Consider the following 27,072-nt stretch of genomic DNA (forward strand, 5'->3'; position numbering starts at 1 on the left):
TATAGTGCTGATAAGATAACAGGAGCCAACATCCAAGTACTGAGATAATTTTCTTTGCCCCACCCCACCCCCAAGTCAATAACGGCATTACTTGTAAATCACACTAACCTGCTGGGGGGGAAAAAAGGCCAAGAAATTTAAATAAAATCACCATCAGCAGCACTTCCCTTCTCCCTCCCCCGCCAAAACAAAAAACTTTAGATTCCTTCAATTTATCACCTTAATTAAGTTAATTGATTAAACTTACAAACCCAAGTTCCCTTGTGGAAGATAAAACACACAGTTGGGAGGATCATTCATTCAAACTGTATTCAGAAGATGGTACAAAGCAATTGGCCGAATCTTTCATCATCTTTCTCCTTATTGGCCCAGCACCTCCAGATTTGAAGGCAATTAGAAGAATAACGGAGAAGGCAATGGCACCCCACTCTAGTACTCTGGCCTGGAAAATTCCATGGAAAGAGGAGCCTGATGGGCTGCAGTCCATGGGGTCGCTAAGAGTAGGACACGACTGAGCGACTTCACTTTTCACTTTTCACTTTCACGCATTGGAGAAGGAAATGGCAACCCACTCCAGTGTCCTTGCCTGGAGAATCCCAGGGACGGGGGTGCCTGGTGGGCTGCTGTCTCTGGGGTCGCACAGAGTCAGACATGACTGAAGCGACTTAGCAGCAGCAGCAACAGCAGAATAACTCCAGTCAGTTCCACCTTGGACATGCAGCTGAAAGGCTACCCACTCCCACCTTTGACAGGAGGTACTGGGACATGAAAGGAAACCTCCAGAGTTGCTGGAAGTGAAGTGAAGTGAAGTTGCTCAGTCGTGTCCGACTCTTTGCGACCCGATGGACTGTAGCCTCCTCCATCCATGGGATTTTCCAGGCAAGAGTACTGGAGTGGGTTGCCATTTCCTTCTCCAGAGGATCTTCCTAACCCAGGGATTGAACCTGGGTCTCCAGCATTGTAGGCAGACGCTTTACCATCTGAGCCACCTTGCTGGAAGTCTCTCCCAAAAGAAGCCCACAGAGATTCTTCCTGTCTAGAGATAATGAGCTACACACCTCAGCTCTAGAGATTTAGTGGGAAAAAACAAACCAAAAAAAAAAAAAAAAGCAGGTGACCAGAAAGAATGTTCTTAAGTATTCATCTACAGAACTAGTCAAGGCTTTCCTTGTAGCTCAGCTGGTTAAGAATCCGCCTGCAATGTGGAAGACCTGGGTTTGATCTCTGGGTTGGGAAGATCCCCTGGGGAAGGGAAAGGCTACCCACTCCAGTATTCTGACCTGGAGAATCCATGGACTATACAGGGATCCCAAAGAGTCGGACATGACTGAGCGACTTTCACTTTCACAGAACCGGTCAAGCTCCTTCCACTGGAGGTTAAACTTAATAAAGGCTCTGGGGGGCCTGTGTCAATCCTCAAGGTAACAGCAACAGTGTTTTTCTCCTCTTTCCTTAACCCTGACCTTTTACAAAGGTGTCAACACCATTTTTAAACTAGTAATAATTCTCTTCTGTGCTACAAATATTCAATTACCGTGGTTAAACACTATGTATAACATAAACAGGGTTGAGAATGTCAGTTGCCATTAGTCATGTTTAAATTAGTATTAACTAGCAGGCCCCTCCCTAAACAAAAACAAAAGGAAACAAAAGGTTTTCTTGGTCAGCTCTGCAATTTTAAACCACATGCTTCAAGGGCCTCACAAGGTCCAGGTGTAACACAAAAACATCATTAATTTTCACTATATTAAATCTCTCAAAAGAGCACTGTCAATTTGGGGGCAATCTGTAACCTTTATATAATCTGCATAAGCTGGCAGCAGTGCCCTAACATTCACTCGCCCTTGAGTTTTACAAAGGAATGTAATGGAATCGGGGCCCAGGCACCTCTCAATCATTTCAGCCCTCTCTACGCCCAGGATTTGTGACTCAGTGTCTTCCTGCATCATAGGGTTAAATCACACATGCCCCTCCACATCCCTAGGTAGCACAATTCCTTAAAATAATATCCAAGGTCCCCCACAATTTATCACCTTGTACCTCTCCAGCCTCATTACTCCAGATTCCAACAACAAGTTCATGCCCCACTATTCATCTTTTAAGAGACACATCATTTTCATCTTCACGCTCCTCTGTGAAGTCCTTCCCAGAGCCAGAATTCAGTTTTCCCTTCCCTGGCATGCCAAGGTTCTTAGACTCTACAGCTGCCACCTAGTTATGCAACCCAGTTGCTATATACTGGAAGTTGGCTGTATTTTTTCCCTCTGTACTGCAGCTCTTTCTAGAGCCTTTTTCTCATCCTTGTCTCTGCCACTGTCAAAGGAATTCAGTAACTACTTATTCAATTAAAATATCCTCCTTTTCTCCCAACTCTCCAAGGCATCCATAATAGCTCTCCATGACATAGTTAAATAACACGCTATGGATTGGGAAGGTAACGTGATACGTAAAAATTAGAAACCAAACAAGATGCTGAGTTAGCAAGGCCAGAGCAAGCTTTCAGACTTTAAACCAAGTTTTACGGTATCACAATTCACTTAAAATAGATCATGTCCCTCAAACGTGTATCCATACGGGTACCAAAAACAAAGAAAACAGGCCACACATCAAGCACAGATATAAAATCGTGACCTCAAACAAATTTTAGGTCTTTATTTGCTGGACACTTAAAGCTTCCCAGTGAAAAATGATACCATATACTCCACACAGGTTGCAGCTTCCCTGACTGAGCATCTGAAATAAGATTCTTGGGCCTAAAAATCATGAACTTCAGACTGACCGCCATTATGTACCAAAAAGGCTTACCAAGTAAGAGTTTTACTTTCTTTGAATTTTTCAGTAGGTCTTAACAGAATAGATTCAGTAAAAATTTGCAAAGTTTATGGTAAAGTCTTTTTTTCTTAAACTACTTTTCAGAAAAGGTTAGCTTCAAATAAAAATAGATGTTTTAAACTGCAGGTGTTGAAAAGGGTGGCCACTTACATTCCCATGTCTGATATCTTTCCCCATCACTTGCAGGGATTCTGAGATCCACTGAGTGCCCACAGCCGAGTGCTACTGCTCATCTCCAGACAATGATGCAAATGGGAAATTGGTCAGGTCAGACTGGGAACTCCAGGTCAATTTTATGGTTAAGTAGGCTCACCCACTTTAAATAAAATGGGTAATGGAAGACTGACTGGAGTGGGAAGGGAGCAGGTATTACTGATGTCCTTGTGGATGAGAAAAACAAAAAACAGAGGAAAAATCAACTCCTAGCTGTTTTTTCCCGTCCTCCTGGCATCTCCCACTGCTGGTTTTCTTACACCTTCTCAGCCTGCTTGCCCTCCCCCGTACCTCCCAGACTAACGGTTTATACTTCTCTTTACTCACTTCCTACTGTTCTAAGATGGGATAACCACCCTCCAGTTTCTAGTTATCGCAAGGAGCTGGAAGGAACAGCAAAGATGATCAAACGCTTCCATTTTCCAGATGAGGACACAGGCAGGGAGAAGGACTAGTTTACCCAACTGGCTAAGGTCGCACCGCTAGGGGGCGTGGTGTGCCTGTGGCTTATTGTGATAACCCAGTCCTGCTGGTCCTTCAGCCTGATCTTCCTGCCACACACTACCTCTTTCTCTGGCTACTTGGCTTCTTTATCCTCAAATTAAACCGTATCAAGAAAAACGCAGTCTTAATAATGGTGATCGTTATTCACAATTTTGCATTTGGGACAAATATTCTCCAGTCTCCCTGAATTGGAGAATCAAGGGCAGAAACAACCGGATGACATGTGTGTTAACACAATTTAGTTCCGTCCAAATAAGCATAACTCCAGTACACACCCTTTTTCCTTGGGGCTCTACTACTCTTTATCTGTCAAGGAAATCGTTTCTTAGGAGAAGGAACTTTGCAGGTTTTCCAGTGCAGTCTCTCTATAACCGGAATTGAAAGCTTTGAATCATAGACCTCCTGCTTCACGGTTATACGTAGGCTGGGCAAATGACACTTAAGCAAATAGGTGAAAAACTCGGACTGTTAAAGCCTGAAGGAATAGAGGATTTTGCTCTCCTAACTGCAGTTACCTGTTTCAAGATTCATGTTTGTAAATATGTGTTTATTCCAATAGAAAACAATGCGTTCATAGTGAAACTTTAACAAGCCAGCGCTCACTGGAAACCCACATTTACAAAAACTCCATAGATTTCAACAAAAAGGAAAAGAAAGAGAAGTAGCAGCAGAGAGCAGGAATCTCAGGCCCCAGACTGAAGGCAGCAACAAGTCCTGGATACCGTCATTCTTACACATCGAAGTCCAAATGGCAGCAAAGAAAAAATGGTTAAGTCCATTCACGACAAACTCGTCCTACACACACACACACACACACACACACACACACAAGGAGCCCGTCGATTTCAAAACCACCAACTCAAAGCCAGGTCCCTCCCTTGCTTTAGACTTCCCAGTTACTTGATAAACGTGTTTATTAGGCGGGTGAGCAGAAACTTAAGCTTAAAGTCCTCAGCCGGGAGAGACTGCTGAGTAGGGATGAGAAGCAAGTGGTGCGGGAACCCGGCGCTGCGGGGCGCGAGGACCCCCAGCGGCCCAAGTCCACCCGGACACGGCTTGGGGAGGACGTCGAGCGCCCCCCGCCTGCCTTCTTGTGCCCCCACCCAGTCCCAGGTAAGCGGGGACCACCTACGTGTCACTTGGGCGGGTCCCGATCGCAGGCACAGAGCACAGCGTGGGCCCCGGAGCGCGCTGGGGACCGGAGGGCGGGGGCCCCGGGCGGCTGCCGCAACTGCTCTCCCGGGGCTCGGTCAATTGGTTGGGGAGGCCGTCAGCGCCTCGCTCCTACAGGCTGGCCCGCGGGCATAGACAACCACCCACACCCGGCACAGGCGCGCGCGTATACACACACACACACACACGCACGCACGCACCCACAGCCACAAAGCGCGTCTGCCGCCGGGAAGCGCGATCCCGGGGCGCCCTTTGGCCGCAGAAGGGACCCGGGGCCGCAGGCTCGGCGCTCAGAGGGTACCGTCTTCCCGCGCCGCGCCCGCGCCTTTACCTGCGCCCGCCGCCGCCTCGCGTCCGGCTCCCGCCGCCCCCAGGCTGGCCTCAGGCTGCGCGGTCAATCCCCGCAGCCCCCGCCCCGCGGCCCGCCGAGCCCGGCCCTCCGCCCGCCCCTCGGCCGTCGCCCGGAGCGGGGCCGCCCCCTGCGCCCACCCCGCCGGGGTCCCGAGCGCGGCCGGGAGGCCGGGAAGGGCTCAGCAGCGCGGGGACCCTGGCCGCCCTACAGCGGGCGGGTTCCGCTGGGGGACAGGGGCGTCGCGGCTCGGGGAGCGTCTGCCGCCGCTCCGCCTGGAGTGCTCCGGCTTTGGCGCGCTGGCAGGGGCGGCGGGGGAGGGGGCGCCGGGGGAGGGCCACGGGAGCCGCGCCGACGCCGGCCTCCTTCTTCCTCCGCCTCCTTCTTTTCTGCTGGCTCCACGTAGCACAAGTCAGCAAGTCCTGCACCTCCCGACTCCCTCCCCCTGGCTCATTCCCTTACCTGGCGCGACGCCCCCCGAGCCCCGACCCTCGGCGCTCCTCCTCCCCCATTCAGTTGCTGGACTTCCAGCCTCGTCTGCAGAGCGGGGGCGGAGGGTAGCTCAAGCCTCCCATTCATGATATTCCCAGCGCCCCCCCACCCGGAGAGAACCCACCCGGGGCCCGAGACCCTAGGGCCTCCAACTCCATCTCCCCACCCCGCACCCGCTCCCGCGCTCACCTCTGCGACCGGCAGCTTGCGGGACTCGGGTGGCCACCCCCACACGTTGCATTTTCATTTTGTCGCTCTTTTCTTCCCACTTGAAAAGCTCTGGAAGACATCGCTGGGCCCGCGGAACCCCTAACGTCTGGCCTCTCGCGTAGTGCAGTGTCCAAACTTTCCAGCAGGCACAGCTCTCCCAGCGCAGCTTTTAACTCGAAGCTGCGAAGAACGCGGAGTCAATTTTGCTGCCCGAAAGGTGCACACGTTTCCATTTCTGAGTTTGCGACTGACTGGGTCTGCAGACCAAAGCAAATGTATGACTGTGCTCCTCTAGTTCTCCATATCCATGATTATACATTTCTCTTCCGCTTTCCCAGTTTGCACTTGCACTTCGCCAAGCCAAGTACAAACTATCAATTTTAGAAGAGTAATTAAGGGCGGGGAATACACACCTGAAGATGTGGGCGGGAGCGGTGCGGGACTGAGGCCTGGGGATCCTTCTCCGGAAAGAGGCAGCCGGAGAAACTCGCCCGGGTTCTGAACACCTCCCAGTCCACGGCGGGGGGCGGCCACAGGGAGGACGCGAGTGCTCTCCTGCCGCGCCACCCCTACCATCTACCACCCTTGGCTTCCAGGAGTGTTGGCAGTTCTCTGCCTCTGGCTTCACTGCTAAAGCCGCAGCACAACAGAAGTAGCTGCTTACTAGTAAACACTGCAGACTCTGGCCTGAAACGGCACGTGGGGGCCACGCCAAGGAACTTTGGCAGGACTGATCCAACTACCTGTAAGAAAGAAAGGCAGAACCGCGAGGGAGGGCTGCGTTGGTGCCGGTCACTCGGTAACCTAGGGCTTTGCAGAAAAGAGAGGTCATTGGAAACCGCAGCGAGTGGGGAGAGGAAGACTTCTTGGAAGGCATGAGAACTTCTCAAGCTTCCAGTGAGGTATAGCTTCGAAGAGAATATGACCACCTCCCCCAAGTGACTGACTGCTGAGAACCTTGGGTGAGTTGGTCTCGTGGTTTTCACAGGATGCTCAAGGCTAAAAACCAAGCTGCTCGTCAATTACTATCTGAGGCTGTTTCCTTTTTCAAACAATGCATCAAATCCCCTTTGTTAAAAAATCAGCTTTAAATGACTGCCTTTTCCCCTTTCCTACCAATTTATAATTTCTTTTATAATAGATAATGTGAAAAATTAGAGATTTTAATACATGCACAGTGCTAGTATGTTCATTTACAACATGCAGAAAGTATATAAAAACTCTTAGCACACGAACAATGAGAGCTGATCTTAAACTCTAATACATCAGGACGAATAGGAAAATATCCACTATATAATCTAAGTATAATACAAAGTACATATTGGTAAGAAAAGAAAGAATATACTTGAAAAGGACTTTTGTTTTCAACTATCCAGTTCAGTTCAGTTCAGTTCAGTGGCTCGGTCGTGTCAGACTCTTTGCGACCCCATGAATTGCAGCACGCCAGGCCTCCCTGTCCATCACCAACTCCCAAAGTTCACTCAAACTCACGTCCATCAAGTTGGTGATGCCATCCAGCCATCTCATCCTCTGTTGTCCCCTTTTCCTCCTGCCCCCAATCCCTCCCAGCATCAGAGTCTTTTCCAATGAGTCAACTCTTCCCATGAGGTGGCCAAAGTACTGGAGTTTCTCAGCTTTAGCATCATTCCTTCCAAAGAACACCCAGGGCTGATCTCCTTTAGAATGGACTGGTTGGATCTCCTTGCAGTCCAAGGGACTCTCAAGAGTCTTCTCCAACACCACAGTTCAAAAGCATCAATTCTTTAGCGCTCAGCTTTGTTCACAGTCCAACTCTCACATCCATACATGACCACTGGAAAAACCATAGCCTTGACTAGATGGACTTTTGCTGGCAAAGCAATGTCTCTGCTTTTGAATATGCTAAATAGGTTGGTCATAACTTTCCTTCCAAGGAGTAAGCGTCTTTTAATTTCATGGCTGCAATCACCATCTGCAGTGATTTTGGAGCCCAGAAAAACAAAGTCTGACACTGTTTCCACTGTTTCCCCATCTATTTCCCATGAAGTGATGGGACCAGATGCCATGATCTTCGTTTTCTGAATGTTGAGCTTGAAGCCAACTTTTCACTCTCCTCTTTCACTGTCATCAAGAGGCTTTTTAGTTCCTCTTCACTTTCTGCCATAAGGGTGGTGTCATCTGTATATCTGAGGTTATTGATATTTCTTCCTGGCAATCTTGATTCCAGCTTGTGCTTCTTCCAGCCCAGCGTTTCTCATGATGTACTCTGCAATATAGCTCTACCCGACTCAGAAAACTCACTTAGCTAATTTTCTTGTCTTTCTACTATACACTCAGTATTTACTTCTGGGTTTCTCAATACTAAAACTTCTATATTTAGTAAAAAGAATACTTTAAAATTTTATTGAATTTTATTAAAAATACTTATATTAATGTAGCAGTAAATAGTATCAAATAATCATTTAATTAATTTACAAGTTAATTATTTCTATGTTTAGGCCTTCCTCATAAATCAAAGGTAAAGTGTGAATGAGTTTCTTTTGAGCCCTCAGCTTGAATGTTTCCAATATTTTTTTCCAATATATATATTTATTTCACCTCTAATATATTTATTTCAGGAATATGGCTGCTTCTGCTTTGACTGCATATTAACTGACCAAACTGCTCTCTGGTCCTTTCTAACATCAAATGAGGAATTCTGTCCACACAAGATGAGTATACAAGAGTTCCAATTTATTTGCTTTAAAATTTTTTATTTCCTCTTTATTGGCCTAGCAAAGTACAAGGTCAGCCTGGACAGACTTGTCTCCCTGACATGTGCAGGCCTGCCTGAAGGAGACTGCTCTGCACCCAGGTTTCGTTCAATAACTTTAAAATCAACTCTAGGTTGTATGCCCATGTGTAAACAGAGAGAGAAAATGAAATACAATACAGAATCCAGTTCATTACAGAGGTTAATCCATCAAAATAAGTACTACATTTCAAACAAGTCAGTTTTCTTATCTGTAAAATGGGATGATAATAATACTTCAGTCTACTTTATTGGGTTCCACACTGCCTTTATCAAAGTAAGATAATATATTTGAACAGACGTCAGACACAAAAGTAGATGATGTGATTTCAACAGAGATGCAGAAGGATATCTTGATTATACTCTCTTTAATGTTTTTATCTGTCTGTGGCCCTCTTGCCATTCAAACTGATTCCATTTATTGGATGGGCAACTTAATGCTTTTTGTCCTAACCTTTCTCTCTTATCCTTTGCCGAGCAATGTTTCTCTAGATCTGTTTCTTCAAATGACTTCAGCAGAGTCAGAGACCCAAAGACAGTGGTGCTGTCAAACATGAGAAAAAATATTTTTAGCAAAATGAAGAGAATCAGAGTGGGGAATACTTCCAGAATGGTTTACGTTAATATCTTAGAGGGTAACAGTAGACTTTGTCAGGTTATTGCTGTTATCTAGTGGTCCAAGGACTATAATTTGCAAAGCATTTAGGACTGAAACACTGGCTGTCACTACTTTGGGCTCTGTTATTTGTTCAGAGGGGGCTACTATCAGGCCAGTTCCCTCTGCCTCCCCACATTTCTTCTGTCTGGCAAAAAGCCTTTGAAATTTTTTTACTAGAGAGTAATCAAAACTATCAGCAAAAAAGATCTGTTGGAAACTTTCCCTCCAGTCTGTGAATGTAGAAAGTATATCCTGGTGAAACAATACCCTGAGAATTCAGCCTGCTTGGGGAAGTTTTTCAGGTGCCTCTCAGACAGGGGTTTCTTCCTTTTTAAAATGGTATATTTATGCCTCTTCTGGTGCTTTTCCCCTTGACCAGAAAGAAATCATTCTCCTTCGGAAACCTTTCTATTTGAAAAGGCCAGTGGCAGAGGAGGGTGAGGCAGCCCAATGTAGTAACAATAAATAAAACTCTTCAGGGTAGTAGCGACATCAGGAGACTCTAGGAATGGGGACTAGAAGGTGGGCTTGTGTGTGCAGCAGCCCTGCATGAGGACCAGACTGCAGTGAAATGAGAGCCCTAAACAGAGTCTCTCTCTGCTCACCATTTTCTTATCACCTATTTCTGCATGAATAATCTGGGTAATGTCTGAAATAGATCAAGGTCAAACAATCTTTTTCTTGTAGTCTCCTTCACGCAAATTAAAAGCTTTTGATCTAAAATGATGTGGTGGTTGGGGGTGGGGGGGATGAAGAAGAAAATATATATGTGTATTATATATATAATTTTAGAGTTAAAAATAGACCTAAATATAAAAAAAATCATACAAAGGGTCACAAAACAAAAAGTTAGTTCTATAAAGCAGTAATAAAATTAGTGGATTTATAGGTGGCACCACTGGTAAAGATTCTGCCTGCCAATGCGGGAGGTGTAAGAGACATGGGTTTGATCCCTAGGTCAGAAAGATCCCCTGGTGGAGGGCATGGCAACCCTGGCATGGCAAGTCCAGCATTCTTGCCTGGAGAATCCCATGGACAGAGGAGCCTGGCAGGCTACAGTCCATAGGGTTGCAGAGTCAGACACAACTGATGCGACTTAGCGCACACACACAGTAAGCTGATAGTGGGAAAAGAGAAAAAAGAAACAAGACTATGATTAAGATCATAATCATACTTTTGTCATCATGTCATGGTAAATAAATGGGGAAACAATGGAAACAGTGAAAGGCTTTATTTTCTTGGTCTCCAAAAATCACCATGGATGGTGACAGCAGCCATGAAATTAAAAAGATGATTGCTTTTTGGAAGGAAAACTATGACAAACCTAGACAGCGTACTAAAAAGCAAAGACATCACTTGCCAACAAAGGTCCATATAGTCAAAGCTATGGTTTTTCCAGTAGTCATGTATAGATGTGAGAGTTGGACCATATAAAAGGCTGAGCACCAAAGAACTGATGCTTTTGAACTGTGGTGCTAGAAAAGACTCTTGAGAGTCCCTTGAACTGCAAGGAGATCAGACCAGTCAATCCTAAAGGAAATCAACCCTGAATATTGGAAGGACTGATGCTGAAGCTGAAGCTCCAATAGTTTAGTCACTTGATGCGAAGAGCCGACTCATTGGAAAAGAGTGTTGCTGGGAAAGATTGAAGGCATGAGGAGAAGGGGGTGACAGAGGATAAGATGGTTGGATGGCATCACTGACTGAGTGGACATGACCTTAAGCAAATTTGGAGAGATAGTGGAGGACAGGGAAGCCTGGCATGCTGCAGCCCATGGGGTCACAAAGAGATGGACACAACTTAGCAACTGAACGACAACAACAGCAGTACACATTGTAACAGAAGTGAAGTGAAGTCGCTCAGTCGTGTCCAGCTCTGTGAGACCCCATGGACTGTAGCCCACCAGGCTCCTCCATCCATGGGATTCTCCAGGCAAGAATACTGGAGTGGGGTGCCATTTCCTTCTCCATTGTAACAGAGGTAACTATAGTATCCATTCTTGCCTTTTAGGACACCAGCTAGATTAGATTTCCAGCCTCTTTTGCAGTTAATTAAGCCCACATACCTGAGTTATCTCCTGTAGAACTTGAGCAAAAGAGACTTCTGTGGAGTCTAGGATTACCAAAGACTCTTCTTATGTGTGCTCCCTCAGGTTCTCTGTCCTTTCTGTTGATGAGGATGGTGATGCCCACGCCAACCTTAGAAGCCACCAATCAAAGATGGCAGGCAGCCAAACTCCTGACTCCTATATGTCCACATGGAGCCTCTCTACCAACCTGAACATCTCTCTGGATTTTCATATGAAAAAAATTTTTTTTGTTCTTTGAGACACTATATTTGAGAACTCTGTTACCTTGGTTTAACTGATATACATATATGTATATGAATAAAATACATATATGTATAAAAATGTCTATGAATATATATATAGACATAGACATATATATTATACATAGACATTTTTACTATAATCCCAGGGATTCAATGATACCTTGTAACCTAGACCGTGGCTTGAGCTGAGAAAAGGAGAGATTTCTGATGACCTGCCCTCTGGAGTGGGCATTTGTCAGAAGTGGGCACATTAGAGATGTTACAAACTCTAATGTACAAACTCTTTGTACAAACTCTACCTCAAAGCACTGGTTACATTTAACTGAATGCCTCTGCCAATCAGCCTGACTTCTCTGACAACATTAACTCTGCCAGAAGAAGAGGCAGAGTAAATTCCACAGATTAAATGGTAATTATGGACATTAATGGAAGACTAGTCAGCAATATCAGGACCAGACTCCTGATATACACAACAATATGGATGAATCTCAAAAACATGCTGAATAAAATTAGACAGATCCATAACAGTGCCTGCTGTACAATTTCATTTCTATGAAGTTCCTGAACAGGTGAAACTCATCTGTGATGTCTGAAACAGAACAATGGTTGCCAAGGGATTGGGGATTGACAGAAGAGGCACACAAGGAAATTTCCTCGGGTAGGAGAACTATCCTATATCTTGCTTTGTGTGTTGGTAACATGGGTGTACTAAGTGTACAAACTCATTGAACTGAACATTTAATGTTGATGCAACTGATTATTTGTAAATTATACCCAAATAATATACTTTAAAACACAAGTATAATTATCTGGATATATCCATACAATGGTATTTCTAAGGCAAACTGTTATGGAATAATACTCAGCCACCACATACATCCTCTGGGGGCTACTGTTGTGAATGAACATATATAAACACTATGACATCCTAGAGAATGATTGTACTCCTATAAAAAACCGAGATAAACTATACACATGTCCTAAGAAAAATTAACTTTATAATAAGTCAGGATAAATAATAAGTTCCAACTATATAGCACAGAGAACTATATTCAATATCTGATAATAACCTATAATTAAAAAGATATGTATATGTATAATTGAATCAGTAGTATACAGCAGTAGGAGAAGGCAATGGCAACCCACTCCAGTATGCTTTCCTGGAAAATCCCATGGATGGAGGAGCCTGGTAGGCTGCAGTCCATGGGGTTCCTAAGTGTCAGACACGACTGAGCGACTTCACTTTCACCTTTCACTTTCATGCACTGGAGAAGGAAATGACAACCCACTCCAGTGTTCTTGCCTGGAGAATCCCAGGGATGGGGGAGCCTGGTGGGCTGCCGTGTATGGGGTCGCACAGAGTCGGACATGACTGAAGCGACTTAGCAGCAGCAGCAGCAGCAGCATCGGTATACACCAGTATCTTACACAACAGTGTAAATCAACTATACTTCAATTTTAAAAGTTTTTAAATAATAAGTCAGTAGATTATTCCTATGTATGAAGCCTGTGATTTTCCATGGCTACTATTCTAATTTTATATAACCATAAAATATATAATTAATAGCATGTATCTTCTGGCTTTAGTAAATATAATAATTATATGACCAAACAATTGACCAAATATGACCAAAATTTTGAGATTTTTATTCTACAATTTCTTCTTCCTGTAGTTCCACTTTCCTTCTCTCACTGTTGAATCATATGTTCTGTGCTCATTGCTCAGGAAAATATGTAACAAAAGGGAAAATAGAAAAATCAAAAATCTTTATAGAAAAACCTGACCTCCTAGACGGGGATTTACAGGCATAAACAGTATGTATAGACCTGAAGGAAAAACAATACTCTTGGAATGTGAGAACAACAGAGAGAGGTCTGTGTATCCTGAGAACAGACGGCTGCCATTACAAAGTACTACAGACTGGGTAGTTTAAACAACAGAAGTTCATTTCCCACTGATCTAAAGGATAGAAGTCCAAGGTCAATGGTTCTTTCCTCTGAGGCCTCTGTCCTAGGCCTGCAGATGGTGATTTTTCTCCAGATGTGTTTACTTGGTCTCCCCTCAGTCTGTGTGTATCTGTGCCCTAGTCTCTTCTTATAAAGACAGTCCTATTGGACTAGCGTTCACCCTTATGACCTCACTTTACCTTAATTACCTCTTTAATGACCCTGCCTCCAAATACAATCACATTCTGAGGTGCTGAGGGTTAGGATTTCAAGGTATGAAATCTTATTCATGATTGCTAAGAACCTTTAGCCACCCTGTATCTGCACCATGGGAAGATTACAAATCTAGAATAGGAATTAACTTGATATAAAATACGGCTACAACCTTGGGAGGACGGCTCCACAGGTAAGACATGACCTCACAGAAGTCGCTGCTAATATGCAGAATACAGAGCCACAAAGGTTGGGGGGAGGCGGGTGCACAGTTGAAACAGCAACACAGGATACTTTAAAAACCCCTGGGAAGATGCAGTATGATCAGGAGGAAGGAAGTAATAGCAATTGAGCCTTGATATAATTTGCTGATGAGGTTAATTTATCTCCAATTTCTGAGAAAATATCCAGAAAAAATATCTCTGAAAAGTTATCTAAAAATCTGTTTCTGAGAGCTTAGGTTTCTAAAAGATGAACAGCAATAACAATAACTGGACTTCTTCCCAGAAACAGATCTGAACTGACTTGTAGGAATTTACACTAAGAGGTCATAGATCTGACCCATTAGGGATAGGTTTTGACAAGAGTAAATTACACTGAGTACCATCATATATTCCAAGATGAACTTGAATGAACATGATCCTCTCCCTTCCATAATTCTTCCAACTGGTAAAGGAGAGGGAAGAGGTGGAATTCCTGCTCATCTCCACAAGCAGGAATGCTGAGCTAACCTTTGTCAGCACCACCAAGGACATGTGAATAAAGTGGCTACCACGGCAGAGACGGAGAAGGCAATGGCACCCCACTCCAGTACTCTTGCCTGGAAAATCCCATGGATGGAGGAACCTGGTAGGCTGTAGTCCATGGGGTCGCCAAGAGTCGGACACGACTGAGCGACTTCCTTTTCACTTTTCACTTTCATGCATTGGAGAAGGAAATGGCAACCCACTCCAGTGTTCTTGCCTGGAGAATCCCAGGGGCGGGGGAGCCTGGTGGGCTTCCATCTATGGGGTCGCACAGAGTCGGACACGACTGAAGCGACTTAGCAGCAGCAGCAGCATGGCAGAGAGGGAGGCTAAGCATGAGTATGACAGAACTGACTCCCACTTACCAAAGCTGATCTCTCTAATGCTGCTTCTGAATGTCCACATTGCCAGCTAAGGAGACCAAATCAAAGCCTGAAGTATAGACATAGCATGGACCAACTCTGAACCTCTGGTCATAGTTGTCCAATCGCCCAGTCGTGACTGACTCTTTGTAACCCCATGGACTGCAGTGTGCCAGGCTTCCCTGTCCTTCACCATCTCCTGGAGCCTGACTCATGTCCTTTTAGTCAGTGATGCCATCCAACCATCTCATCTTCTGTCATCCCCTTATCCTCCTGCCTTCAATCTTTCCCAGCATCAGGGTCTTTTCTAATAGGTCAGCTCTTTGCATCAGGTGATCAAAGTATTGGAGCTTCAGTTTCAACATCAGTCCTTCCAATGAATGTTCACTGATTTCCTTTAGGATTGACTGCTTTGATCTCACTAGAGTCCAAAGGACTCTCAAGAGTCTTCTCCAACACCACAGTTCAAAGCATCAATTCTTCAGTGCTTAGCCTTCTTTATGGTCCAGCTCTCACATCTGTACATGACTACTGGGAAAACCATAGCTTTGACTATATGGATCTTTGAAGCAAAATAATGTCTCTGCTTTTTAATATGCTTTCTTGGTTTGTCAAAACTTTTCTTCCAAGGAGCAAGTGTCTTTTAATTTCATGGCTGTAGTCACCATCCGCGGTGATTTTGGAGCCCAAGAAAATAAAGTCTGTTACTCTTTCCCTTGTTTCCCCATCTATTTTCCATGAAGTGATGGGAACAGATGCCATGATCTTAATTTTTTGAATATTGAGTTTTAAGCCAGCTTTTTCACTCTCCTCTTTCACCTTTATCAAGAGGCTCTTTAATTCCTATTCGCTGTCTGCCATAAGTGTGGTGTCATCTGCATATCTGAAGTTATTGATATTTCTCCCAGCAATCTTGATTCCAGCTTGTGCTTCATCCAGCCCGGCATTTCACATGATGTACTCTGTATATAACTTAAATAACCAGGCTGACAATATATAGCCTTGATGTACTCCTTTCCCAATTTTGAACCAGTCTGTTGTTCCATGTCGGGTTCTGACTATTGCTTCTTGACCTACATACTGGTTTCTCATGAGACATGTAAGGTGATCTGACATTCCTATCTCTGAACCTCTAGTATGAAATATTTCTTAGAAGGTTGACTAGGTTGGGCTTCTTTCATCCTTAAAGAGTTTGTGGTTCATTTTCAGAGGAATGGTCATCTCTTCTGGATATGCCTTTCCTACCCTTAAGGGTATCAGCCAGCATCACTATCCAGGACTTATGGCATGTCTGATCCACAAGGTTGGAATCCCATACAACATTCAACCAAGGCATTCAGTTTGCAGTGAAGAAAGCATAAGAATGGACCATGTAGTCTTATCACATACCACCCCACCCAAAAACTTCCTGTGGAGGGGATAGAATGTCTTGTTGAAGACACAGCTGAATCACCAACTTGGAGACAACAGCCTGCAAGGATGGAAATTATTTTTTAGGATGCACTGTATGCCTTGGCACAGAGACCTTTATGTGGTGTCTTATCACCAATTAGAAAAAAAAAAAAATGGGTTTTTGAAGTTAGAGGGTGGAAGCAAAAGGAACCCCAAGGACCCCACTTACCATAAATCTCAGTGACCCACTCTCAGACTTTGTGCTTCTCTTTACACAATTCTGGGATCTGCGAGACAGAAGTTCTGAACTCTTACCAGTGTCACAAGTCTTACAGAAAAAGCCCCATTGAACTACAAGCTATAAGTACTACCTGGGCAGTTTGGAATTCTTTTATGTAAAGTCCAGCAGACATGAAGTATAATCACCATTTTTAAGGGATACATCACACTGATAATTCACAGGAGAAGACTATTTTTTGTCAGTTACACCTAATAAAGACTGTTACTTAACAGGGACAGGGAGGGATATGTGTGGAACTCACGTGACTCAGGTAGGTACCTCTTGGTATATTCCCTTGCCCAGTTGTGAGTGTGAATGGACAAATGCAGCAATTAAAGAAGTGTGTGGTTACTAAGGACACAGGGTCACACCATGAAGTAAGTTACTAGGACTACTGGAGATGTTAGCTGAAGAGTGAGATGTTTAATGTTTAATGTAAATGTAATGTTTAATGTAAAATGTTTAATGGGGGGAAGGAAGGTAAATACCAGTGATGGCCCTGAGATGAACTGCAGCGATGAAGGCTATGGTTAATCCCACTAAGCTCTGTTTTCTAAGTTTTTCCTCAGGAAGAGAAGCCCACTGTGTGTGTGGAGGTGCTGCTTCCTTCACAAGTTTGGAGAAGTAGATCCACGTGGAGCAAGCAGTGGACTATGGCAGACGTGGAGATGTGCCATTCAAATCCATTCCAAGAAAAAAAACTCATAAGCCAGCTGCAAAGGGTGTGGTTAGTGGATGGTCTATGGCTTTCAGCAATTTGAGGGTCCTTTGTAGCTTTTAAGGTGAGGCCACATTCTTCTTAGGGCATCACTTTAGGCAATGAGTGAGCAGAATGATAGCCAAGATTACACTCTTCTCATGGTCAACCCAGGCCAATGACTGAGCAGTGGTGTGGTACAAGGGTGTAGCCATTTTTGTCTAATGAGGGACTTCTCTAATGGACCATCTTTGTCCCCAAATCCATATTGGGCTACTGAGGACTTCACTGGGCCTCCAACAGAGTCAGATAGCTCCCTCTGCCCTCTCCTGCTTCTCCTCCTTTTCCTTTCATAGATGGTACTCCGCAGTAAGCGCTTTCTTTGTTCTCCTGCCTCAGCCTCAGCATCTACATAGAACCCAACCTGCACAGGTATCTTCCACAGTTACTGTCCTATTTATCTTTAAATGATCGCCATATAATAGTCTTCTTGTTGAGATTTTCAAATTGCTTGAAACAGAATTGTTAGAGTCTTCACCATTTATCCTAGTACTATAGATGATGCATGTGTCTGTATGTGTGTTTTACTGAGTTGCTTTGCTAAGGGCCTTTTTTAACTCTTTACAAAAAAAGAAACAGATCTAGGATGGATTTATCATTTCTATTCATTTTCTGGTGTGTATCTCTTTAGCTGTTTTGTTCATAGTTAAATCCTTCCTACTGACTTCCTTTGGTTTATTTTGTAAATCTCCTTAGTTTCTGGTGCTGAATGTTTAATGAATTTTTTTTTTATTCTTTCTCTTCAATAAAAAACTTTTTCATTATACTTTTAAGTTTATATGTTTATCTCTTTTGGTTGCGCTGAGTCTTTGCTGCTGCACAAGCTTTTCTCAAGTTGTGGCGAGTGAGGACTGCTCTCTAGTTGCAGTGGGCAGACTTCTCTGTGGTGGCTTCTCTTGTTGTGGGGCACGGGCTTCGATAGTTTCAGTGCATGGGCTCAGTAATTGTGAGCTCCCTCCCCGGCTCTAGAGGACAGGCTCAATAATTGTGGAACAGGGGATTAGTTGCTCCAAGGCATGTGGGATCTTCCTGGAGTAGGGATTGAACCCATGTCTCCTGCATTGGCGGGTGGATTCTTTACCACTGAGCCACTAGAGAAGCCCCAATAATTTTTATCTGCTCTCAACTTGGTACACAACTCAGTCACTTGGACTAATTTTTACATTTCTCAAAAAGGCTTTATGGTAGCATATATTTAGTCTTTGTGTATCTTTAAATATTTTCTGTTCTCTTCAAAAAAAGAAAAAGTAAACTGTTGTAACCTAGAAGCTACAAATCTACAGACATAGGTCTTTATATAATAAATGTATAAGTTGTTTTATAACTTTGTACAATAAAGTTGTATTGTATATTGTCAGAAAACATTCTTCTACTATATAGTTAATTGTGGCCTTTTCTTTATTTGTTATGTCTCCTTCAGGAATAGCCTTATCGATACACTAGCTCTTTGTTCTCTGGTCTCTATTCAGTTACTCTCTTGTCATTTTTATCTCTTTGCCTTTTTAAAAAATCTTTTGCCCTCCATCTTAGAAGAACTTATAAAGTGTGAAATCCACTTGATTGATTTTATTATCCATAGTTTATTTTTCTTTCTAATCACTCCAATGTAGATTTTATTTACATTGAATTTTAAATTTTTGTGCATGTCTCCCTTTTGTCCTTATAAAAATCTCTCATGCTGTTAATATTTTATATCAAACTGCCCTTCTTATTATACCTGTTTTCAACTCTTAAAACTCATCTTTTTACATTCTATTAAACAGGTATGCCTCATGCAGTATCTAGCACTTAGTAGAGGCTTAGTAAATACTTACTGGATTATTAATCTTAAGTGAGTGAATGAACATTCAACAGTAGGTCAAGTTCCAGTTCATTCAAAGAAAAGTGAAATATCATTATTTCTATGTTCCGAGTTCTATTCAAAATCAGTTGTTAAAGTATGATAAGAAGATGATCTAATAATTAATTTAAATCTGTTTAGAAGAGATAATAGATTATCAGCAAGACTGAATCCAGCCTATGCAACAAGGCACCTCTTTTTGAAAAATTGCCTTCAAGAAAAAACTTATTACTGAGATGCTGAAATCTCCTACTCTCTCTTTGCACTCTACAAATATATCTCATGTTCATTCTTTCTCTGTTCTCTTGGAAAAAAAAGTTCAAATTTGAAACATTAACAGTGGAACAGTTGGGAAAAAAAAAAAAAAAACCCTCTTCTGGTAATATTAACCAGCCACAAATGGCCAGAGTAAACTTCCTTCATGAAAGCTTCTTGCCTAGAGGTGGGATTGGGTCATTATGGCTGCACAATAACCTCCCTGCAAACATATGAATGCCAGATGGTTGGAACTGTTCCATTAAGAAACTGATGTTTTCATTGTTTGGAATTTGATTTTGTAGCTTTCTCCATACAGTGATTTGACTGCAGCGTTTAGAAGCCTAGAGAGCTTTCCCATAAATTATTCCACCTCTCGAATGTGAAACTAGGTTAGGCTTATTAGCCTGTTTTTCCATTAATATGTCATTCCCACTTTCTTGCTCAGATGTGGGTAATTTAGGCAGGATTCATAAAAAGAAAATGTGAGTTTTGTGCTTTAGTTGTTTCTTCAAGGAACTTGCTACTGAATAATACTTCCCTCACTTTGTTTACTTGAATATTTATATATGAACATTCATTAAAAGTAAATAGTAAGAGCTAACAAGGTTCTTCACTATGCACTTACATGGATCTTTACTTTCATAGTTCTCACACTACACTAAATATTTTATACATATGAACCCATAAAAGCATCACATCAACTCTGTGAGCTCAATACTATTATTGTTTCTACTTTGTAGGTGAAGAAACTAAGGAATAGTTAAGTCAAGTAACTTAGGTCAAACAGGCAGTGAGTGGTAGATGTAGAATTTCAATCCTGGGGAAAAAAAGTCTTAGAGTCTTAACTACCTCACCCTACACTACATTTACAGTCCCAACTAATCTAGCTTGCTCCAAGAGAACAATGGTAAAACTGGAGTCCCTGCTCAGTCCTCATTAATGTGAACAAGATTTTGATATTATTGAGCAAATGTCTTATTGATTCCACGCCCTTGAGACCGTGGCAGGGTATAGAACCAACTGTCTATAGCATCAGCTTCCACTGCATCTTAGAGAGATCTATTATTCTACTTAAGAAATAAAAGAGGTTTTCTTTCTTGAAATCCTCTACAAATTACTCTTGCTACAGATGCTTTAGTTTTGGTGTCCCTCATATTCAAGTGGGACGTGGAGTTTTTTTAAGTAATTCATTTCATTAGGAATAAACAAGAAGTTACAGAAAATGGAAGTAGGCTGTAAGATGAAAACTGTAAGAAATTACAGCTGCAAGATGGCACTTACTGTGATGTAACTTGTAATCAGTAGGTCCTTGTAAGAAGGCATATGTCTGCCCTTAAGGTGAAAGGACATGAGGACATGTTAATGACGAATTTGCAGTATGACTGCAGGAGGAAGGCTCAGGGAACTAAGTAGTTTAAAGGCCTTTAGAGAATATGCTTATTCAAAGGCAAGTATTTAACTGTTATCCTATTATAAGACCAGTTTGGATATGCCAATTTCATAGGCAAAGGGATAGGCCGAGGACATCTGTTGTGGTTTTGTTGCCCAGCATCCATGCTCCCTTCTGCTAACAGCACTCTGAGATTCCTTTCTACCATTTCGTGTTGACTTAACCTTTTCCAGCACACTGGTAAAGAACCTGCCTGCCAATGCAGGAGACGCAAGAGACGTGAGGTCTATCCCTGGATTGGTAAGATCCCCTGGAGTAGGAGATGGCAACCCTCTCCAGTATTCTTGCCTGGAAAATTCCATGGACAGAGGAGCCCGGCGGGCTACAGACCATTGGGTTGCAGAGTTGGACGCAACTGAGCATGCAAAGATGATACGCTGAACCTTTTCCTCTAATGTAGTGCTGAGCATTCAAAGCACCTAATTCCACAGTCACATTGATTGATTCATACATGAGCCAGTGACCCTATCAGAGCCACTGATGTCCAATCTTGGATACTTTTATTTCAGCTGAGCAGAAAGGGGTATCTCTTCTTTTCCTGCTACAATAAGAGCTATGAAACTGAAAGCCTGAAATGTTAGAGGCCGACAAGAATGAGAACTTGCCAGAGGAGTAAGCCAACACTCAAAAAAGTAGCACTGATAGACAGAGAGAGAATGAGATAATATCCTGATGACATAATTTGAACTCCTGGATCAAAGTGTACCTGTAGTCTGTCCCTTGAACTTTCACGTTACATAAGCCAATAAATTCCAATATTTATTTAAGCTTTTTGCTACCCAAGAAGTTATGGCAGAAGGGGAGAACTGAGAGTCCTCGGCCCCTTTGGAGGGGGTTTGCCTGTGTTCCTTTGTGAGGAGAAACAATGGAGCACTTGATGAAGGCTCTGGAGAAAAGAGAAGGCTGAGATTTGAGGATTTCCCTGAGCAGACCTAATCTTTCAGGGCCTTAAAAGAGAGGATCTAGATTGTGCCTTTTAGAAAAGCAAAGAAGATATTCTGGACTTTCACATATAACCCTTGGGGATAAAGGGAAGAAAACATGATTTCAACAACAGTTGAAGTTTTACGGTGGTAACTAAAAGGCTCCATTGCATTGTTGTACAGACTTCACAGACTTGCCTTTTGCCTCATAACCCACAAAGATGGCTTTGGGCTCTTAGAGAAAGACATTACTGACCTGGGTTTCCAAACTTTTAAAGAGTTTTAATCCCTAGCATGGATTATCTCGGTGTGGCTTGCTGCTAGTGGTTACCAGAAAGCCTTCTTTGCTTCTTCCTTCAGTTCAGTCGCTCAGTCATGTCCAACTCTTTGCAACCCCATGGACTGCAGCACGCCAGGCCTCCCTGTCCATCACCAACTCCCAGAGTTTACTCAAACTCATGTCCATCGAGTCAGTGATGCTGTCGAACCATCTCATCCTCTGTCATCCCCTTCTCCTCCTGCCCTCAATCTTTCCCAGCATCAGGGTCTTTTCAAATGAATCAGTTCTTCCCATCAGGTGGCCAAAGTATTGGAGTTTCAGCTTCAACATCAGTCCTTCCAATAAATATTCAGGACTGATTTCCTTTAGGATGGACTGGTTGGATCTCCTTGCAGTTCAAGGGACTCACAAGAGTCTTCTGCAACACCACATCAAAAGCATCAATTCTTCAGCACTCAGCTTTCTTTATAGTCCAACTCTCATAGCCATACATGACTACTGCAAAAACCATAGCCTTGACTAGACGGACCTTTGTTGGCAAAGTAGTGTCTCTGTTTTTTAATATGCTGTCTAGGTTGGTCATAACTTTCCTTCCAAGGAGTAAGCGGCTTTTAATTGCATGGCTGCAATCACCATCTGCAGTGATTTTGGAGCCCCCCAAAATAAATTCTGCCACTGTTTACACTGTTTCTCCATCTATTTGCCATGAATTGATGGGACCAGATGCCATGATCTTTGTTATGTGAATATTGAGCTTTAAGCCAACTTTTTCACTCTCCTCTTTCACTATCATCAAGAGGCTTTTTAGTTCCTCTTCACTTTCTGCCATAAGGGTGGTATCATCTGCATATCTGAGGTTATTGATACTTCTCCCGGCAATCTTGATTCCAGCTTGTGCTTCATCCCAGCCCAGCATTTCTCATGATATACTCTGCATATAAGTTAAATAAGCAGGGTGACAATATACAACCTTGACGTACTCCTTTTCCTATTTGGAACCAGTCTGTTGTTCCATGTTCAATTCTAACTGTTGCTTCCTGATCTGCCTACAGATTTCTCAAGAGGCAGGGCAAGTGGTCTGGTATTCCCATCTCTTGAAGAATTTTCCACAGTTTGTGGTGGTCCACATAGTCAAAGGCTTTGGCATACTCAATAAAGCAGAAATAGATGTTTTTTGGAACTCTCTCGCTTTTTCGATAATCCAACGGATGTTGGCAATTTGATTTCTGGTTCCTCTGCCTTTTCTAAAACCAGCTTGAACATCTGGAAGTTCATGGTTCACATATTGTTGAAGCCTGGCTTGGAGAATTTTGAGCATTACTTTACTAGCATGTGAGATGAGTGAAATTGTGCAGTAGTTTGAGCATTCTTTGGCATTGCCTTTTTTAGGATTGGAATGAAAACTGACCTTTTCCAGTTCTGGGGCCACTGCTGAGTTTTCCAAATTAACTGGCATCTTGAGTGCAACACTTTCTTTTTTTTTTTTTCTTTTTTTAATTTTATTTTATTTTTAAACTTTACATAATTGTATTAGTTTTGCCAAATATCAAAATGAATCCGCCACAGGTATACACGTGCTCCCCATCCTGAACCCTCCTCCCTCCTCCCTCCCCATACCATCCCTCTGGGTCGTCCCAGTGCACCAGCCCCAAGCATCCAGTATCATGCATCGAACCTGGGCTGGCATCTCGTTTCATACATGATATTTTACATGTTTCAATGCCATTCTCCCAAATCTTCCCACCCTCTCCCTCTCCCACAGAGTCCATAAGACTGTTCTATACATCAGTGTCTCTTTTGCTGTCTCGTACACAGGGTTCACAGCATCATTTTTTAGGATTTGAAGTAGCTCAACTGGAATTCTATCACCTCCACTAGTTTTGTTCGTAGTGATGCTTCCTAAAGCTCACTTAACTCCTTAACCATGGAATTTTACCTGAAATGTGGACATTCAGCTCAGAGCTACTTCAACTTCCCAACCTACTTTATAGCCATTATGATCAAATGATTTGTTCTCACCAATGGATGTGGAAGAGTATGAGTGGACGAAACGTAGGCAGCTTCTATATTATTTGCTTGAAAGGAAATTGCCTACCCTCCATCTCTTTACTTTCTCCTATCTGGATCCAATTTCAAAGGATTAATGAAGACAACACCCTAGGGATTGGAGAAGCAATAGGATGGAAGAAACAATGTTCCTCTCCCACCAATCTGGACTACTCACCTCTAGACTGTTTCTTGACAGGGAATAAATGTCTGTTAGTTGAGCCCCTGTATTTTAGGGCTCTTTTTTCCTATAGCTCCTTAGCATCTATTATAATATTGCTGTTTTATGAGTCTTTCACTATAGCCTTCTCCACTTTTTCAGAGCAGATAGTTTCCATCCTACAATGTCTCCTTAATTACCCTCCATCTGGTCAGGGTCTTTTAGTCTTTTTAGGTTCTATAGGTTATTGCAGTGATCACCTTGTTGCTTTTTCCTCAGACCTTGCTCAGTCGTGTCTGATTCTTTGTGACCCCATGGACTATAGCCCGCCAGGCTTCTCTGTCCATGGAATTTTCCAGGCAAGAATACTGCAGTGAGTTGCCATTTCCTTCTCCAGGAGATCCTCCCAACCCAGGGGTCAAACCCGTGTCTCTTGCATTTCCTGCATTGGCGGGTGGATTCTTTACCACTGTGCCACTTGGGAAGCCCTCTCCTCTAACAATCAAGCTGAAATTTTTATCAAACAGTATTGAAAACTGTTTCTGCTCAAATGTTAAGAGAGAAGCCCCTCAGCTATTTGAATTTCATTTGATTCATATCTGAAAGATTTGCCTGCTTGGATTTTGTAAGGAATATGTTTGTGTCATTCTTAATTACCAGGAAGACTTCAACTACACTGCCAGTGATGCTCACTGAATATTTCAGAACAAAATGCTGTCTCTCTCAGTGCAATTTTAAGTGTATCAAGTAGAAGGAAAAAATGAAAGTTGAGAAATTTTTTTTTCCCATAGAATATCTGACAGTTTTCTATTTTCTCAGCTTCTGAAATGCACATGGTCTGATGATTAAGAACCCAATCATCTTCCCTCAAAAGTCAGAGGATGAAAAAAAAAAAAAAAGTCACAGGATGTAATTGCTGAATATCTGTCCCTGTGCACTCCACTGCTCTGAGTGACCTCACAGAGACTAGAACTGGATCTCAGAGAGCAACAGGTTGGTAATACTTGCTGTAAAACAGCCTTTCATATGGCTCCATTGTTACCTCAATCTCTGTTTTCTCTGTGTCTTCTTGCTTCTTCTACTATCAACTGATTAATCACCCTTGACTGTACATCTTTGATTTAACTGAAATGTTTTCTGCTTCTTCATAACTTTAACTTGATGGTACTTTCTAAACTACCTCAAGATCCCTCCATACACCCTTTTATCTTCTGTTCTTCCTGCCACTTCTGATTCTCACCATATTTCCTCATTTGAACTATTCAGAGTGAGAATCTAATTGGACCAGCTTATCCCTGTTTGGACAAAACCTTTTGGTTCCAGGTTTCCTTATAGGACTGGCTACCTTTCAGTTAGATGCCCTTTCCCCTCCCTGAGTAAATTGATATAGTACTGTGATGTCATGTTAATTGATACTGTCATGAACCATTATACCACAATAATGAATAGAAATGAATATAATGTTGTACAGAGTGGCCAATTCTGGTGTTTATTTCCATACTTGGTTTGGTGAGAAGAGTTCAAATATATAAAATGGACAATTCTCTGTAGCAAACTTCTGAAGTAAAGTGAAGTCAAAAGTTCTCTCAGTAAAACTTTCCACCACAAAACCACATGGGGAGGTGGGGGTATGTGGTGGGGACAGCTCAATATTTCAATAAAACCCCACTCATGCTTAGTCATGTAACCTCTCCTGTTTCCCACTGGAAACTACATTTCAAACCTGCCGTCAATGTCCCTGGAATCCCAAGAGCAAAGGCTGTGTGAGTGGCAGGTTGAGGATCAATCACCAGAGAGCAAACCGCAGGATGTTGAAAGCCACTCTGAGTGGCCCACATACAGATGGGTTGGCATATCATTCAACCTGAACTTCATTCAGGACAAGTGAAGTTGAGCAGGAATTTGGCCCCTAAGAACTCACTGAAGGGGCAGTTCTGAGACTGTTCCTCAGGTCTGCTTCTAAGCTTGCACATCTGGAAAAAAAAAAAGGAAAAAATTTTGACCCAGCCCAGCCAACTCATCTTATCCAGGATCTTTACACCTACCTGCCCTCGACAAGGCAGGAAGAGAAGAGGATTACCAAGGGATGATCAACACAATCCAGCAAGATTTTTAAGGAAACCCACGTTGGCCTCTGGTGCCGATTATTCTAACCCTTCACTCATAAGTAAGTGGACAGTGAGAAATAACTAGATGAAAGAAGAGATTCTGCCACCAGACAGAAGAGTGTTTCTCTTCTGCAGAGTCAGAGAAAATTACCTCTATTAATACTAGTCATGGGGGGAAACTAAAGAGAACTTTAATTCTTTTTTTTTTAATTAATTTTATTTTATTTTTAAACTTTACAAATTGTATTAGTTTTGCCAAATATCAAAATGAATCTGCCACAGGTATACATGTGTTCCCCATCCTGAACCCTCCTCCCTCCTCCCTCCCCATACCATCCCTCTGAGTCGTCCCAGTGCACTAGCCCCAAGCATCCAGTATCGTGCATCAAACCTGGACTGGCAACTCGTTTCATACATGATATTATACATGTTTCAATGCCATTCTCCCAAATCTTCCCACCCTCTCCCTCTCCCTGAGAGTCCGTAAGACTGTTCTATACATCAGTGTCTCTTTTGCTGTCTCGTACACAGGGTTATTGTTACCGTCTTTCTAAATTCCATATATATGCGTTACTATACTGTATTGGTGTTTTTCTCTCTGGCTTACTTCACTCTGCATAATAGGCTCCAGTTTCATCCACCTCATTAGAACTGATTCAAATGTATTCTTTTTAATGGCTGAGTAATACTCCATTGTGTATATGTACCACTGCTTTCTTATCCATTCATCTGCTGATGGACATCTAGGTTGCTTCCATGTCCTGGCTATTATAAACA

General features: G+C 42.9%; 1 protein-coding gene and 1 long non-coding RNA gene across 4 annotated transcripts in view; one reads left to right on the top strand and one right to left on the bottom strand.

The window, feature by feature from the left end:
- Positions 1-5,884, bottom strand: part of LPAR1 (lysophosphatidic acid receptor 1) — a 163,904-nt gene extending 158,020 nt beyond the window's left edge. The window contains exon 1 of one of the 3 annotated variants that reach the window (XM_019966710.2): positions 5,753-5,884. The gene's annotated coding sequence lies outside the window, so the exon portion shown is untranslated. Of the gene's footprint in view, positions 1-4,681; positions 4,848-5,053; positions 5,367-5,752 lie in introns of those variants that run through there. The other 2 variants (XM_019966711.2, XM_019966713.2) reach the window with 2 other exon arrangements.
- Positions 4,292-12,058, top strand: LOC109563338 (uncharacterized). Its single transcript, XR_002181334.2, has 3 exons — positions 4,292-4,662; positions 5,841-6,735; positions 8,371-12,058. It is a non-coding gene; the product is annotated as an uncharacterized lncRNA (long non-coding RNA).
- The last annotated feature ends 15,014 nt before the right edge of the window (positions 12,059-27,072 follow it).

This window comes from Bos indicus, chromosome 8 (genome assembly GCF_029378745.1).
Source record: "Bos indicus isolate NIAB-ARS_2022 breed Sahiwal x Tharparkar chromosome 8, NIAB-ARS_B.indTharparkar_mat_pri_1.0, whole genome shotgun sequence".
Classification (NCBI taxonomy): Eukaryota; Metazoa; Chordata; class Mammalia; order Artiodactyla; family Bovidae; genus Bos; species Bos indicus.